Raw genomic sequence first — 15,839 nt, forward strand, 5'->3', positions numbered from 1 at the left:
AAATATTTGGGAAGTACTAGGAAGAAAAAGGCAGATGAGTAGAAAATCCTAGGCATGCTATTTTCATGAGGTTAGACAGGAGAGGACGAGGTAATGTTTGAGCAGAGATCTCAGTGAAGATCTCATGGCGAAACCCAGTCTCTACTAAAAATACAAGAGTGTGAGCAATTCTCCCATCATACAGCGGTCAGGCAGTTCCTTCCTGCTCCTGAGAATCACAGAATCCATGTGGTGGGAGGGAAGTGACCATGGCTGTCTCCAGCAGACCCTCACCTGACATCCCATCATTCTAGAATAAAGTCTGAGCTCCTCAGCATATCATACGGGGAGTTTGTTGTTGCTGTTTGGTTTCTGTCCACTTTTATTTTATGTATGTATGTAGAGACAGAGTCTCCCTCTGTCACCCAGGCTGGAGTGCAATGATGTAATCTTGGCTCACTGCAACCTCCACCTCCCAGGTTCAAGCAATTCTCCTGCTTCGGCCTCCCAAGTAGCTGGGATTACAGGTGCGTGCCACCATGCCTGGCTAAGTTTTTGTATTTTCAGTAGAGACAGGGTTTTACCATGTCGGCCAGGCTGGTCTTGAACTCCTGACCTCCGGCCATCCTCCTGCCTCAGCCTCCCAAAGTGCTGGGATTACAGGCATGAGTCACCACCCGGTCTGTCTGCTTTCTTTTTAAAAATGGTCCTACTGGGCATGGTGGCTCACACCTGTAATCCCAGCACTTTGGGAGACTGAGGCAGGCAGATCATGAAGTCAGGAGATCAAGACCATCCTGGCCAACATGGCAAAACCCAGTCTCTACTAAAAATACAAAAAGTTAGCTGGGTGTAATGGCACATGCCTATAATCCTAGCTACTCAGGAGGCCAAGGCAGGAGAATCACTTGAACCCGGGAGGCGAAGGTTGCAGTGAGCCAAGATCGCACCACTGCACTCCAGTCTGGGTGACAAAGAAAGACTCCATCTCAAAATAATAATAATAATAATAATACAAACAACTAGCTGGGCGTGGTGGTACATGCCTGTAATCCTAGCAACTCAGGAGACTGAGGCAGGAGAATCACTTGAACCTGGGAGGCGGTTGCAGTGAGCCGAGATCACATCACTGCACTCCAGCCCGGGTGACAGAGCAGGGGGAAAAAAAAAGGTCCAACCCCAGTGAATCCTTCTGACCCACTCTCCTCAGCCTGTCTCTACTTTCAGACACACACAATCCTTCCTTTTGCCTTCGCCTTCTCCTCGATGAGCTCCAAAGAAGCTGCACTCTGAGACTCACAGCCTTTTGCTTCAATTTCCTCTGCTTGTGATTCCCTCTCCTCTTTCTTTCCTGGAAAACTGCAATTAAGTTGGGGCTTTAAACATTACCTTTTCCATGAAGACTTTTTTTATTCCTGTCATGAAGCAATTTTTCTCCTTTAACAGCACTATTTGACTTTTTTTTTTTTTTTTTTTTTTTTTTTTTGAGACAGATTCTCTGTCTCCCAGGCTCTGGAGTGCAATGGCACGATCTCAGCTCACTGCAACCTCTGCCTCCGAGGTCCAAGCAATTTACCTGCCTCAGCCTCCCAAGTCTCTGGGATTACAGGCGCCCGCCACGCCTGGCTAATTTTTGTAGTTTTAGTAGAGACAAGATTTCACCATGTTAGCCAGGCTGGTCTCAAACTCCTGACCTTAGGCGATCCACTCGCCTCGGCCTCCCGAAGTGCTGGGATTACTAGTGCAAACCATCGTGCCTGGCCTGACTTCTTTTGTAGAAACTATTAGAATATTCTTGAATTCCTAGCTCAGCAGTCTCTCTTTCTACAAATTCAGTGCTCCTTAAAAGGCCCAGAGTGTATCTCATTCGTCATTGGCTCCCCAGTGCCATTACCCTGCCTGACACGTAACTGACACTCAACTAATCTTGGAGAATGAAGAGGGAAGGACAGGGAAGATCAGAACTGAGTGACATGAAGGGCGCCTGCCTTCCCTCCCACTCCCTTCACTCCACCTGCTCTACAGCCTCTTTCCCAACCCGCCAGGCAGCTATGTAGGACTGGATCCCCGTGGTCCAGTTTGTCTGAGTTGTGTTATTTACAAGTACAGATTAATAGCTGGAAATAATTTCAAGAAAGCTTCAAAGGCAGGATAGCTGATGGTGAGAATGTGAGCAACAGATAGTGCTTATAGTTTATATCAGCTTGATTAATGATGCATGTGAAAACTATTTCACGCAAATGTCACCTTTTCTTTAACATGTTATACAAGTAACTATGGAGAAGAGTTTAGAAAAGAAACATCCTTGTCCGTCTTTAGTCTTCACTTAAGTGCTAAAATATTTTATTGTCTTTTAATTTAAATTCAGTATCTCCTGCATCCTTGAAATTGGGATCAACAGAAGCAATAGAAAGTTAAAAATTAGAGGTAGTTCAAATATATTAAAGGTTTTACAAATATACTGGCCACATCAACTACGGGGATTTACCCGCACTGTATTGAACTGGGCCCCAGATGGGCCCCAAAGTCTAAAGAGACAAACCAAGGAGCAGAAGGTTTGGCTCCAGATGGGCCATGATTGCCAGGCCTGCGTGATGGGTAGGTGTCAGGGCATACACAAAATAGCAGCAAACACACACGTGCTCCACAATGAATACCACCACCAGACATTTTTAGTGCAACATTCTTACTATTTAATTATTACACTAAATAGACCCCTCAGGGTCAGATACTTTTCTTTTTGGTTGTTTTTTGAAACAACTTGAAGCTTATAGAAAAGTTGGAAGCACAGTACAAAATCTTCTTTTCCCGAACCAGTTAAAAGTACATTGTTGACAGGATACCTATCATCCCAAGTATATCCGTGTGTAATTCCCACAAACAAGGACACTCTACATAACCTCGACATAACTGTCAAAAGCAGAGAAAATGGTAAAATTAACATTTTTATATTACTACCATCGAATGCTCAGACACCATTCAAGTTTGGCAGGCATCCCAATAATGCCCATTTTGCAAAAGGATCCAGTTCAGAATTACGTGTTACATTTAGTTTTTATGTCTCCTTCAGTCTGGAACCGTTTGTCAGTCTTCCTGGGACATTCACATAGCCTTGATGCTTTTGAAGAATCCAGGCTGGTTATTTTGTAGATGTCCCTCAATTTGGGTTTCTTATGTTTCCTCTTGGTTAGATTTGGGTTATGCATCTTTGGACAGGAATAATACAGAATGACCATAATTTTGAGTTGTTCCATTACTGATGATGTTCACTTAGGTCACTTGCTTAAAATGCTACCTACCAGAATTCTCCTTTTTACCATCACATTTCTTGTTATTAGTACTTTTTGGAAAAGTACTTTGAAATTACGTAAAACTTTCATCCCATATCAAATGTTTTATTTGTTTAAATCTATTTATTTCAGTATGGGCTCACGGTTTCCTGCTTTATCAAATATGTAATAATCCATCAATAACATTGTTCATTTATGATGCTCAAGTTATCCCAGATTTGGCTAGTAGAAGCCCCTTCAATCTGGCTTCCGTGTCCTTTTGACATGTCCCTGTCATTCTTCATACACTTCCTTGTGTTTTGGCACAGAAGTTGTTCCAGGGTCATCTTTTCCCACCCCAGCTCTGGAATAATCCATTTTGTGAAGGAACTTGTTGGATGTGGGGCCTGGTGGGAGGGGATTGGATTACAGGGGTGGTTTCTAATCATTTAGCACCATCCCCTGTTGCAGGAAGTCAGGGACCGCAAATGGAGGGACCGGCTGGAGCCACGGCAGAGGAAGATGAATTGTGAAGATTTCATGGACATTTATCAGTTCCCAAATAATACTTTTATAATTTCTTATGCCTGTCTACTTTAATCTCTTAATCCTGTTATCTTTGTAAGCTGAGGATGTATGTCACCTCAGGACCACTGTGATAATTGTGTTAACTGTACAAATTGATTGTAAAATGTGTGTTTGAACAATATGAAATCAGTGCACCTTGAAAAAGAACAGAATAACAGTGATTTTTAGGGAACAAGGGAAGACAACCATAAGGTCTGACTGCCTGTGGGTCAGGCAAAAAGAACCATATTTTTCTTCTTGCAGAGAGCCTATAAACGGATGTGCAAGTAGGAGAGATATCGCTAAATTCTTTTCCTAGCAAAGAATATTAATACCCTGGGAAAGGAACTCATTCCTCGGGGAAGGTCTATAAACGGCTGCTCTGGGAGTGTCTGTCTTATGTGGTTGAGATAAGGACTGAGATACACCCTGGTCTCCTGTAGTACCCTCAGGCTTACTAGGGTAGGGAAAAAACTCCACCCTGGTAAATTTGTGGTCAGACCAGTTCTCTGCTCTCAAACCTTGTTTTCTGTTAAGATGTTTATCAAGAAAATACATGCATCACTGAGCACAGACCCTTATCAGTAGTTTTGCTTTTGCCCTTTGCCTTGTGATCTTTGTTGGGCCCTTATCAGTAGTTCTGCTTTTGCCCTTTGTCCTGTTCCCTCAGAAGCATGTGATCTTTGTTCTGCTTTTTTCTCTTTGAAGCATGTGATCTTTGTACCTACTCTGTTATTACGCCCCCTCCCCTTTTGAAACCCTTAATAAAAAAACTTGCTGGTTTTTTGTTTTTTTTTTTGAGACGGAGTCTCGCTCTGTCACCCAGGCTGGAGTGCAGTGGCCAGATCTCAGCTCACTGCAAGCTCCGCCTCCTGGGTTTATGCCATTCTCCTGCCTCAGCCTCCCGAGTAGCTGGGACTACAGGTGCCCGCCACCTTGCCCGGCTAGTTTTTTGTATTTTTTAGTAGAGACGGGGTTTCACTGTGTTAGCCAGGATGGTCTCGATCTTCTGACCTTGTGATCCACCAGTCTTGGCCTCCCAAAGTGCTGGGATTACAGGCTTGAGCCACCGTGCCCGGACAAAACTTGCTGGTTTGAGGCTCAGGTGGGCATCATGGTCCTACCAATATATGATGTCACCCCCGGCGACCTAGCTGTAAAATTCTTCTCTTTGTACTCTTTCTATTTCTCAGCTGGCTGACACTTATGGAAAATGGAAATAACCTACATTGAAATACCAAGGGCCATTTCCCCCGATAATCACCCTAGTGCTGTCTCATGACAGAGTTCTCACAAGATCTGGTTGTTGGAAAGTGTGTAGGCTGAGCACAGTGGCTCAAGCCTGTAATTCCAGCACTTTGGGAGGCCACGGTGGGCAGATCACCAGAGGTCAGAAGTTTAAGATCAGCCTGTCCAACATGGTGAAAACCCGTCTCTACTAAAAATACAAAAATAATTACCCAGGCATGGTGGCACGCATTTGTAATTCCACCTACTTGGGAGGCTGAGGCACAAGAATTGCTTGAACCCCGCTGTAGTGGGCTGAAATCACTCCACTGCACCCCAGCCTGCGCAACAGAGTGAGACCCCATCTCAAAATTTAAAAGGAAAAAGAAAAAGAAAAAAAAGTGTGTAGCACCTCCCACTTCGCTCTCTCTCTCTCCTGTTGACCATAGGAAGATGTGCCTGCTTCTGCTTTCCCTTCATTTTCTGCCATGATTGTAAGTTTTCTGAGCTCTCCCCAGAAGCAGAAGCCTGTACAGCCTGCAGAACTGTGAGTCAATTAAACCTCTTTTCTTTATGAATTACCCAGTCTCAGATATATCTTTATAGCAGTGTGAGAAAAGATTAATACAGAACTCTAGTTCCTTTTCATGGAGAATGGTATTTAAAAAACCAAGATCTCAGTGTTAAGCATTCTTATTGCTACAGAGGTGACACTGTTCCTGAGCTATAGTTTTCTCCCTTGCCATATTTGTAAATTTCTTCTACTACAGGGATAAACCTGGCTCCCATTCCTTTTACATATTTACTTGTTTGATCTGCCTCCTTGTCTATAATCAATATCCCAATGCTACTGCCACCTCCTCTGCCTTGTGTATGCCCTCCTCACAGCACTTGGAACCCAACATCCCAACCCAGGATGCTCTCCCCAGCAGACCCCTTCTCACTGTGCTCTGGACCATCACAGTCCCCCAACTCCCCACTCTGGGGCAGACAGTCCCTTTACCAGGCTGCACCTCGTGACTCTAACACTGTATTGTGGGGGAAGGGAAGAGGAACATGGTCAGGTATCTCTGAGACATCCCCAAATGTCTGGAAGAAGATACTGTATATATCTGCTGATTAAATAAATTGATTTTTTATCATGAGATCCAGATGGTGAGATATCATTCAATCATGTTTTAGGTAACTACTGAGATATAATTCATATGCTATTGAATCCACACACATTTAAGTGACCAATTCGTAAGGGTTTTATTATATTCAAAAGATTATGCAATCACCACCACTTAATAATTTCAGACATTTTCACCAACCCCAAAAAGATACTTTATATTCATTAATAGTCCCCATTCTCCCCTTCCTCCAGCCCCAAGCAACAACTAATCCACTTTCTATCTCTATGCATTTGCCTATTGGGGACATTTTATATAAATGGAATCATACAAAATGTGGCCTTTTGATTGTCTTAAGTTAGAATAATGATTTCAAGAATTGTCCATGTTGTGGGATGTACTTCATTCCTTTTTATGGCCAAATAATATTTCATGGTATGGATATATAATAGTTTGTTTATACATTCATCACTTGATGGATATCCAGTCATCCCAGGACCATTGTCAAAAAGACTATTTTAACATATTGAATTGTCTCAGCATCCTTGTTAGTTGACCATAAATGTAAGGGTTTATTTCTGGACTCTAAGATTTATTCCTTTGATCTATATATCTATCTTTATGCCAGTATCATACTGTCTTGATTACTGTAGCTTTATAGTAAGTTTTGAAATAGAAAAGAGTGAGTTCTCCAACTTTGTTCTAAGATTGTTTTGGCTATTCTGGATCCCTTGTATTTCCATTTGAATTTTAGGATACACTTGTTGATTTCTACAAAGAAGCCAGTTGAGATTTTGATAGGGACGGCATTGAATCTATAGATCTATTTAGAGAAGACTGTATTAAGTCTTCTGGTTAATTAATATGTATTTCTATTTATTTGGGTCTTCTTTACTTTCTTTCAACGATGTTGTTTTCAGTGTGCACATCTTGTGCTTGTTAAATTTATTCCTAAATATCTTATTCTTTTGATGTTATTATAAATGAAATTGTTTTAATTTCATTTTAGACTCTTCATTGCTAATATATAAAAATACAATTGATTTTTGTATCTTGATCTTATATCCTGTGATCTACTGAACTCATTAGTTCTAATAGATTTTATGTAGATTCCTTAGGATTTTTTATATATAAGATCATGTTATCAGCAACTAGAGATAGTATTACTTCTTCTTATCCAATATGATGCCTTTTATTTTGTTTTCTATCTAATTGCTCTGGCTAGAATACCTATCACAAGGTTGAATAGACATAGTGAGAACTGATATCCTTGTCTTGTTTTTGATCATATAATAAACACATGCAGTTTTTTACCATTAAATATTATATTTTCTGTGGTTTTTTTAATAGATGCACTTTATCAACGTTATAGGTTGGTTTTCTCCCCAAGTTTATATGTTGACGTTCTAACCCCCAAGGTGATCCTATTTGCTGATAGGACCTCTAAGGAGATAATAAAGGTTAGGTGACATCATAAGGGTGGGGCCTTTATCCAATAGCACTGGTGTCCTTATAAAACGAGAATGAGACACCAGAGAGCTGTCTCTCTGCATATGCACACAGAAAAACCATGTAAGGACACAGAAAATAGCAATCTCCAAGCCAAAAATAGTGGCCTTACCAGGAACCAATGCTAACAGTACCTTGATCTTGATTTTCTAGCTCCAGAACTGTGAGAAAATTAATCTCTCTTGTTGAGCCACCCAGTCTGTGGTATTTTGTTACAGCAGTGCAAGCAAACTAATGCAGTCAGGTTGAGAACATCCCCCTCTATTCCTAGTTTGTTGAGTGTTTTTCATTATGAAAAAGGGTTAGAGGCCGGGCGCGGTGGCTCAAGCCTGTAATCCCAGCACTTTGGGAGGCCGAGACGGGCGGATCACGAGGTCAGGAGATCGAGACCATCCTGGCGAACACGGTGAAACTCCGTCTCTACTAAAAAATACAAAAAAACTAGCCGGGCGAGGTGGCGGGCGCCTGTAGTCCCAGCTACTCCGGAGGCTGAGGCAGGAGAATGGCGTAAACCCGGGAGGCGGAGCTTGCAGTGAGCTGAGATCCGGCCACTGCACTCCAGCCTGGGCGACAGAGCCAGACTCCATCTCAAAAAAAAAAAAAAAAAAAAAAAAGAAAAAGAAAAAGGGTTAGAGTTTTTGTCAAATGCTTTTTCTGCATTTACTGAGATGATCGTATGGATGGTTTTTGTTTTTTGGCTTTTGAGACAAAGTTTTGCTCTTGTTACACAGGCTGGAGTGCAATGGCGCAATCTCTGCATACTGCAACCTCCGCCTCCTGGGTTCAAGTGATTCTCCTGCCTCAGCCTCCCAAGTAGCTGGGATTACAGATGCCCACCACCACGCCTGGCTAATTTTTTTGTATTTTTAGTAGAGACATGGTTTCACCATATTGGTTAGACTGGTCTCAAACTCCTGACTCTCAGGTGATCAAACTGCCTTGGCCTCCCAAAGCACTGGGATTACAGACGTCAACCACCACACCTGGCCTGTTTGTTTTTTCAAACAGGGTCTTACTACATTGCCCAGGTTATGCTTGAACTTTTAGTTTCAAAATATAAAAGGGATCCTCTCACCTCAGCCTCCCAAGTCACTGAGACTCCAGGTTTGTACCACCATGCCTGGTTTGACCATGTGGTTTTTATCCTTCATTCTGTTGACATGGTATATTACACATTGATTGATTTCCATACATTAAATCAACCATGCATTCCTGGGATAGATTCCACTCGGTCATGATGTATAATCCTTTTTATGTTGCTAGATTTGGTTTACTAGTATTTTGTTGAACATATTTTGTATCTATATTCATAGCAGGTATTAGTCTGTAGTTTTCTTGTTATATCTTTGTCTGCTTTGGTAACAGAGTAATAAATGAATTGGAAGTGTTTCCTCCTCATTTTTCTGGAAACAAGTTTGTGAAGAATTTGTTGATTATTCTGTAAATGTTTGCTAGAATTTACCAGTGAAGTTATTTAGGCTTCAGCTTTTCTTTGTGGGAAGTTTGTTGATTAATGATTTAATTTTTTAACTTGTTATAGGTCTATTCATATTTTCTATTTCTTCTTGAATCAATTTTGGTAATTTGTATCTTTCTAGGAATTTATCAATTTTATTGATCTGATTTGTTGGCATATAATTGTTTGCAGTACTCCCGTATAATAATTCTTATTTCTATAAGATCAGTAGTGATGTCTTTATTTTATTCCTGATTTTAGTAATTTAAATGTTTTCTCATATTTCTTAGTATCTTAGTTCAGCAGTCCCCAAACTTTTTGGCACCAGGGATCACTTTCATGGAAGACAATTTTCCATAAATGAAGAGAGGGTTGAATCGGGTGGTTTCAGGATGAAACTGTCACCTCAGATCCTCAGGCATTACTTAGATTCATAAGGAGCACGCAACCTAGATCCCTCACATGTGCAATTCACAATAGGGTTCACACTCTTGTGAGAATCTAATGCTGCCGCTGATCTGACAAGAGGCAGAGCTCAGGCAGTAATGCTCTCTGGCCCGCTGCTCATCTCTTCCTGTGTACTCTAGTTCAGGTCTGCAGCCCAGGGGATGGGAACACCAGTCTTAGTTCATCTGAACTGCAGTAACAAAATACCATACACTGAGTGGCTTATCAATAACAGAAATTTGGAAGATGAGAAGTCCAGGATCAAGGCCCCAGCAGATTTAGTGTCTAGTAAAGACTTGCTTCCACCTAGACAGCCATCTTCTTCCTGTGTCTTCACAGGGTGGGTCTCTCTCAAGCCTCTTTTATGAAGACACTAATCCCACCTTCATGATCTAGTCACCTTCCAAAGGCCCCACTTTCTAATGCCATCACCTTGTGGTTGAAGACTTTAACATAAGAATATTGAGGGGACGTAAACATTCAGACCATAGCAGTCAGTCTCACTAATGTTTTGTCAATTATATCATTCAAGAACCAACTTTAAAAAAAAAATGTTCCTGATTGCTTTTCTATTCTTTATCTATTTTTATTAGTTATTATTTCCTTACTTCCACTTGCTTTGAATTTAGTTTATACTTCATTTTCTAGTTTTTTTTTTTTTTTTTTTTTTAAAGGTGTAAGGTTAGGTTCTTGGTTTTACATCTTCCCTTTTTATTGTAAGCATTGATAGTTATACATTTCTCTCTAAGCATTACCTTCACTGCATCCCTAAAGTTTTCATGTGTTATATGTTTGTTTCATTTATCTCAAAGTATTTTCTAATTCCCTTGTGATTTCTTTTTTGACTTATTGGTTATATAAGTTTATTAATATTTACAAATTTTTAATTATTGATTTTAAATTTAATTTGTATTATGGCTGAAGATTTCATCATAGTTCCATGATTTCATGCCTCTTAAATATACTGAGACTTATTTTATGGCCCAATATATGGTCTATCTCGGAGAAAGTTCCATGAGCACTTGAAAAGAATGTATTTTCTGTTGTCATAAGGTAAAGTATCCTATAGATATCTGTTAGATCCAGTTGGTTTATTGTGTTGTTCAAGTCTTTTAATTTCTTGTTGATTTTCTGCCTAGTTGTTCTGTTATTGAAAGTGGAGTACTTAAACACATATTCTCAATTATAAGTGGGAGTTAAACAATGAATACACATGGACATAAATATGAAAATAATAGACACTGGGGAATCCAAAAAAGGAAACAGAGGAGAGTGAGAGTTGAAAAATTACCCGTTGGATACAACGTTCACTATTTGGGTAATGAGTACACTAGAAGCCCAAACCCCACAATTACACAGTATACCTGTATAACAAACCTACACATATACCCCTCAATCTAAAATAAAATCAAATTTACAAAAAATGTGAGTGGAGTATTTAATTGTCCAACTATTATTGTTGAATTGTCTATTTCCCCCTTTAGTTCTGTCAGTTTTTGCTTCATGTGTTTGGGGCCCTGTTGTAGGTACACATTTATTTATAATTACTATGTCTTCCTGATAGACTGACCATTTTGTCATTATAAAATGCCCTCTTTTTTAAAAAAATATATTTTCCAGTTGGATCTGTAGACTCTTAAAAAAGCTCTCCTTTAACAGCTTTTGTCTTGAAGTCTAAACTGTCTGATATTAGAGTAACCATTCTAACTCTCTTTGATTACTACTGTCTGATGTATTTTTTACTTTCACTTTATATGTCTTTGAATCTAGAGTATGTCTCTTATAGACAATGTATACTTGAATTGTGTTTTCTTTTTTCTGGCCAATCTCTTACTTTTAAAAACTTTGTACTTATTTACTTTTAGAAACAGGGTCTCACTCTGTCACCCAGGCTGCAGTACAGTGATATGATCTTGGCTCACTGCAGCCTCAACTTCCTGGGCTCAAGTGATCCTCCCACCTCAACCTCCTGAGTAGTTAGGACTACAGGTACATGTCACCATGCCTGGTTATTTAAAAAAATTCCTTTTGTAGAGATGGGGCCTCGCTCTACTGCCCAGACTGGTCTCAAGCTCCTGGCCCCAAGCAGTCTTCCTGCCTTGGCCTCCCAAAGTGATGGGATTACAGGCATAAGCCACCACATCCAGCACAATCTCTGGCATTTGATTGGATTGTTCAGTCCATTTACATTTAATGTGGTCATAGTCATTTATTTGGTAGGATTTATGTCTGTTCTTTTGCTACTTGTTTTTCTATAAGTCATGAATATTTTTTGTTTATCTCTTCATGCTTTCTTTTGTGGTAGATATTTTCTATCATTGTAGCCTCGCATTTCATTTAAATAGTACACTATTTTAATTCCCTTGTTGTATCTTTTAGTATGTGTTTTTTAGTTACTTTCTTAGTGACTGGTCTGGGGATTATCATTAATATCTTATTTCAAAATAATCTAGTTAGGATTAATACCAACTTAATTTCCATCATATAAAAAACTTTGCTTCAGTTTAACTCCATTTCCTCCTTTGTGCTATTAGTTTTAGACAAATTACATTTTTCTAAATTATAAGCCTATCAATATATTATAATTATTGTTTTATGCAGTTATCTTTTAAATCACATAGGAGAAAAGAGAAGTTACAAATAAAAAATATATTAATACTGACTTTATAATATACCTATGTAGTTACCAGTGCCCTTTACCAGGGCTCTTTATTACTTCATGTGGATTTGAGTTCATTTGTGTGGTCCTTTCATTTCAGCCTGAAATATCCTCTTTAACATTTCTTGCAGGGCAGGTCTGCTAGTGAAAACATTCCTCAATTTTTGTATATCTGAGAATATCTTACTTTCTCTTTCATTTTTGAAGCATAAAAGCATAGTATTCCTGCATACTACAAATTTCTGCATACACAGAATTCTCGGCTGACAGTCTTTCTTTTAGCACGTTGAATATGTCATACCTCCTGCCTTCTGGCTTCCAAGGTTTCTGCTGTAATTCATGTTAATCTTATTGAGGATCTCAACCTCTCTCTCTCTCTCACTCTGAGTTAAAAGAGTCTTGCTCTATCACCCAGGCCGCAGTGCAGTGGTACAGTCACAGCTCAGTGAAGCCTCGACCTCCCAAGCACAAGCAATCCTCCCCACCATAGCCTCCCAAGTAGCTGGGACTACAGGTGCACACGACTTTGCCTGACTAGTTTTGTCTTTTTTATAGAGACAGGATTTTATCATGTTGCCAGGCTGGTCTCAAACTCCTAGGTTCAAGGGATCTACCCTTATCAGCCTCCCAAAGTGCTGCAATTACAGGCGTGAGCTACCATACCTGGCTTTTTTTTTTAAAGAGTTTTTTTTTTTTTTTTTTTTGAGAGATTCCATCACCCAGGAGTGTAGTGGTGGGATCACAGCTCACTGCAGCTTTGAACTCAAGTGATCCTTCTGCCTTAGCCTCCTGAGTATTTAGGACTACAGGCATGCACTACCATGCCCAGCTAAATTTTTTATTTTTATTTGGATAGAGATGAGGTCTGACTACATTGCCCAGGCTGTTCTCAAACACCTGGCCAGGCCTGGCCTCAAGCAATTCTTCTGTTTTGGCCTCCCAAAACACTGGATTAGAGTCATGAGTCACTGTGTCCAGCCTTTACTAAGGATCTGTTGTATATGACGGTCGCTTTTCATTTTCTACTTTCCAGATTCTCTGTCTTTACCTTTTAACAGTTTGACTATGATGAATCTTTGAGCTTATCTTACTCAGAGTTTGTTAAACCTCCTGAATATATAGATTACTGTTTTTCATCAAATGTGGGAAGTTTTGGCTATTATTTCTTCATATATTCTTTCTTCCCCTTTCTCTCTCTCATTTACTTCTGGGATTACCATTTTGCTATGTTAGCACACTTGATGGAGTCCCACAGTCTCAGAGGCTCTGTTCATTTTTCTCCATTTTTTTTCTTTTCTGTCCCTCAGAGTGGACAATCTCAATTGACCTATATTCAAGTTCACTGATTACTTTTTGACAGCACAAATCTGCCCTTGAGCTCCTCTAGTAAATTTAGTAAATTTTTTATTTTTTATTATACTCTTCAACTCCAGAACTTTATTTTTAGATGGGGTCTCATTCTGTCACCCAGGCTGGAATGCAGTGGCATGATCTCGGCTCACTGCAACCTCCGTCTCCTGGGTTCAAGCAATTCTTGTACCTCAGCCTCCCAAGCAGCTGGGACTAGAGGCACTGTCACTATGCCCGGCTAATTTTTGTAATTTTAGTAGAGACAGGGTTTCATGACGTTGGCTAGGCTGGTCTTGAACTCTTGACCTCAGGTGATCCACCTGCCTCAGCCTCCCACAGTGCTGGGATTACAGGCATGAGCCACCATGCCCAGCCCAGAAATTATCATCATTATTATTGAGACAAGGTCTGGCTCTTTTGCCCAGGCTGGAGAGTTGTGGCACAATCTCACCACAACCTCCGCCTCCCAGACTCAGGAGATTCTTGCGCCTCAGCCTCCTGAGTAGCTGGGATTACAGGTGTATGCCAGCACACCCAGCTAACATTTGTATTTTCAGTAGGGATAGGGTTTCACCATGTTGTCCAGGCTGGTCTCAAACTCTTGACCTCAAGTGATCTGCCCACCTTGGCCTCCCAAAGTGCTGGGAATACAAGTGTAAGCCACTGTGCCCAGCAACTCCAGAATTTTTAAAATAACTACTATCTTTTTATTGATATCCTCTGCTTGATAAAACATTATTCTCATACTTTCCTTTAATTGTTCAGATACAGTTTCCTTTACTGCTTTGAACATATTTATAATAGCTGATTTAAAGTCTTTGTCTGGGCTGGGCATGGTGGCTCATGCCTGTAATTCCAGCACTTTGGGAGGCTGAGGTGGGTGGATAGATTGAGGCCAGGAGTTCAAGACCAGCCTGGCTTCAGGTAGAAATACCAGGTACAATTTTTCTTTCCGTAAATAAATAATACATTTGTTTATGCAGTGTTCTTTTAAAGAAGACAATTAAAATTATTATTATTTTTTTTTTTTTTTTTTGAGACGGAGTCTCATTCTGTCGCCCAGGCTGGAGTGCGGTGGCATGATCTCGGCTCACTGTAAGCTCCACCTCTCGGGTTCACGCCATTCTCCTGCCTCAGCCTCCCGAGTAGCTGAGACTACATGTGCCCGCCACCACACCTGGCTAAGTTAAAATTCTTAACACTAAACAATTTCAAGAATTGTATGTCAGAGCCAGGCATGGTGGTTCACGCCTGTAATCCCAGCACTTTGGGAGGCCGAGGCAGGTGAATCACTTGAGGTCAGAAATTAGACACCAGCCTGACCAACTTGGCAAAACCCCATCTCTATGAAAAATACAAAAGTTAGCCAGGCATAGAGGTGGGAACCTGTAATCCCAGCTACTCAGGAGGCTGAGGCAGGATAATTGCTTGAACCCAGGAGGCAGAGGTTGCAATGAGTCAAGATTGCACCACTGCTCTCCAGCCTGGGTGACAGAGTGAGACTGTGTCAAAACATGCATGCATATATATACACATACATATATACATACATAAAGAATAAATAAAGTTTTTGTCTGGTAATTCTAATGTTTCATTTTCCTTGGAGATAGTTTCTATCAACTGTTTTTTCACCTTGTGTATGGGCCATTCTTTCTCATTTCTTTGGGTGTGTTAATTTTTTGCTATTGGCAAATGTCTGTGGGGTAGAGCACACAGAGAGTCAGGTCAAACAAAAGCAAGCCCTGAGAATGAAGCTGTTCAAGGGATTTCAAGACAGGTCAAAAATGACATTTCTTTGGGTACAGGGCTTCTCAAAGAGCTTCAAATCTGTGTTCAACTTCCAGTGACTAGTAAGCTGCTGAGGTTCACAGTTTCCATGGATGTGAGGTTGTGGGTTTTCAAGGCTGCCATGGAGCTAGGAAGAGAGGGATGGGAATAGTACAATTTCAAATGGCACAGAAGGCCGGGCGCGGTGGCTCAAGCCTGTAATCCCAGCACTTTGGGAGGCCGAGACGGGTGGATCACGAGGTCAGAAGATCGAGACCATCCTGGCGAACACGGTGAAACCCCGTCTCTACTAAAAAATACAAAAAACTAGCCGGGCGAGATGGCGGGCGCCTGTAGTCCCAGTTACTTGGGAGGCTGAGGCAGGAGAATGGCGTAAACCCGGGAGGCGGAGCTTGCAGTGAGCTGAGATCCGGCCACTGCACTCCAGCCCGGGCGACAGAGCGAGACTCCGTCTCAAAAAAATAAAAATAAAAAAA

General features: G+C 40.8%; 1 protein-coding gene across 1 annotated transcript in view; it reads right to left on the reverse strand.

Moving 5' to 3' along the window:
- The window catches only part of C5H4orf45 (chromosome 5 C4orf45 homolog), a 131,899-nt gene that overhangs the window by 22,489 nt on the left and 93,571 nt on the right, over window positions 1-15,839 (reverse strand). The gene's annotated exons all lie outside the window — the stretch shown is intronic.

The sequence above is a fragment of the Theropithecus gelada genome, chromosome 5 (genome assembly GCF_003255815.1).
Source record: "Theropithecus gelada isolate Dixy chromosome 5, Tgel_1.0, whole genome shotgun sequence".
Classification (NCBI taxonomy): domain Eukaryota; kingdom Metazoa; phylum Chordata; class Mammalia; order Primates; family Cercopithecidae; genus Theropithecus; species Theropithecus gelada.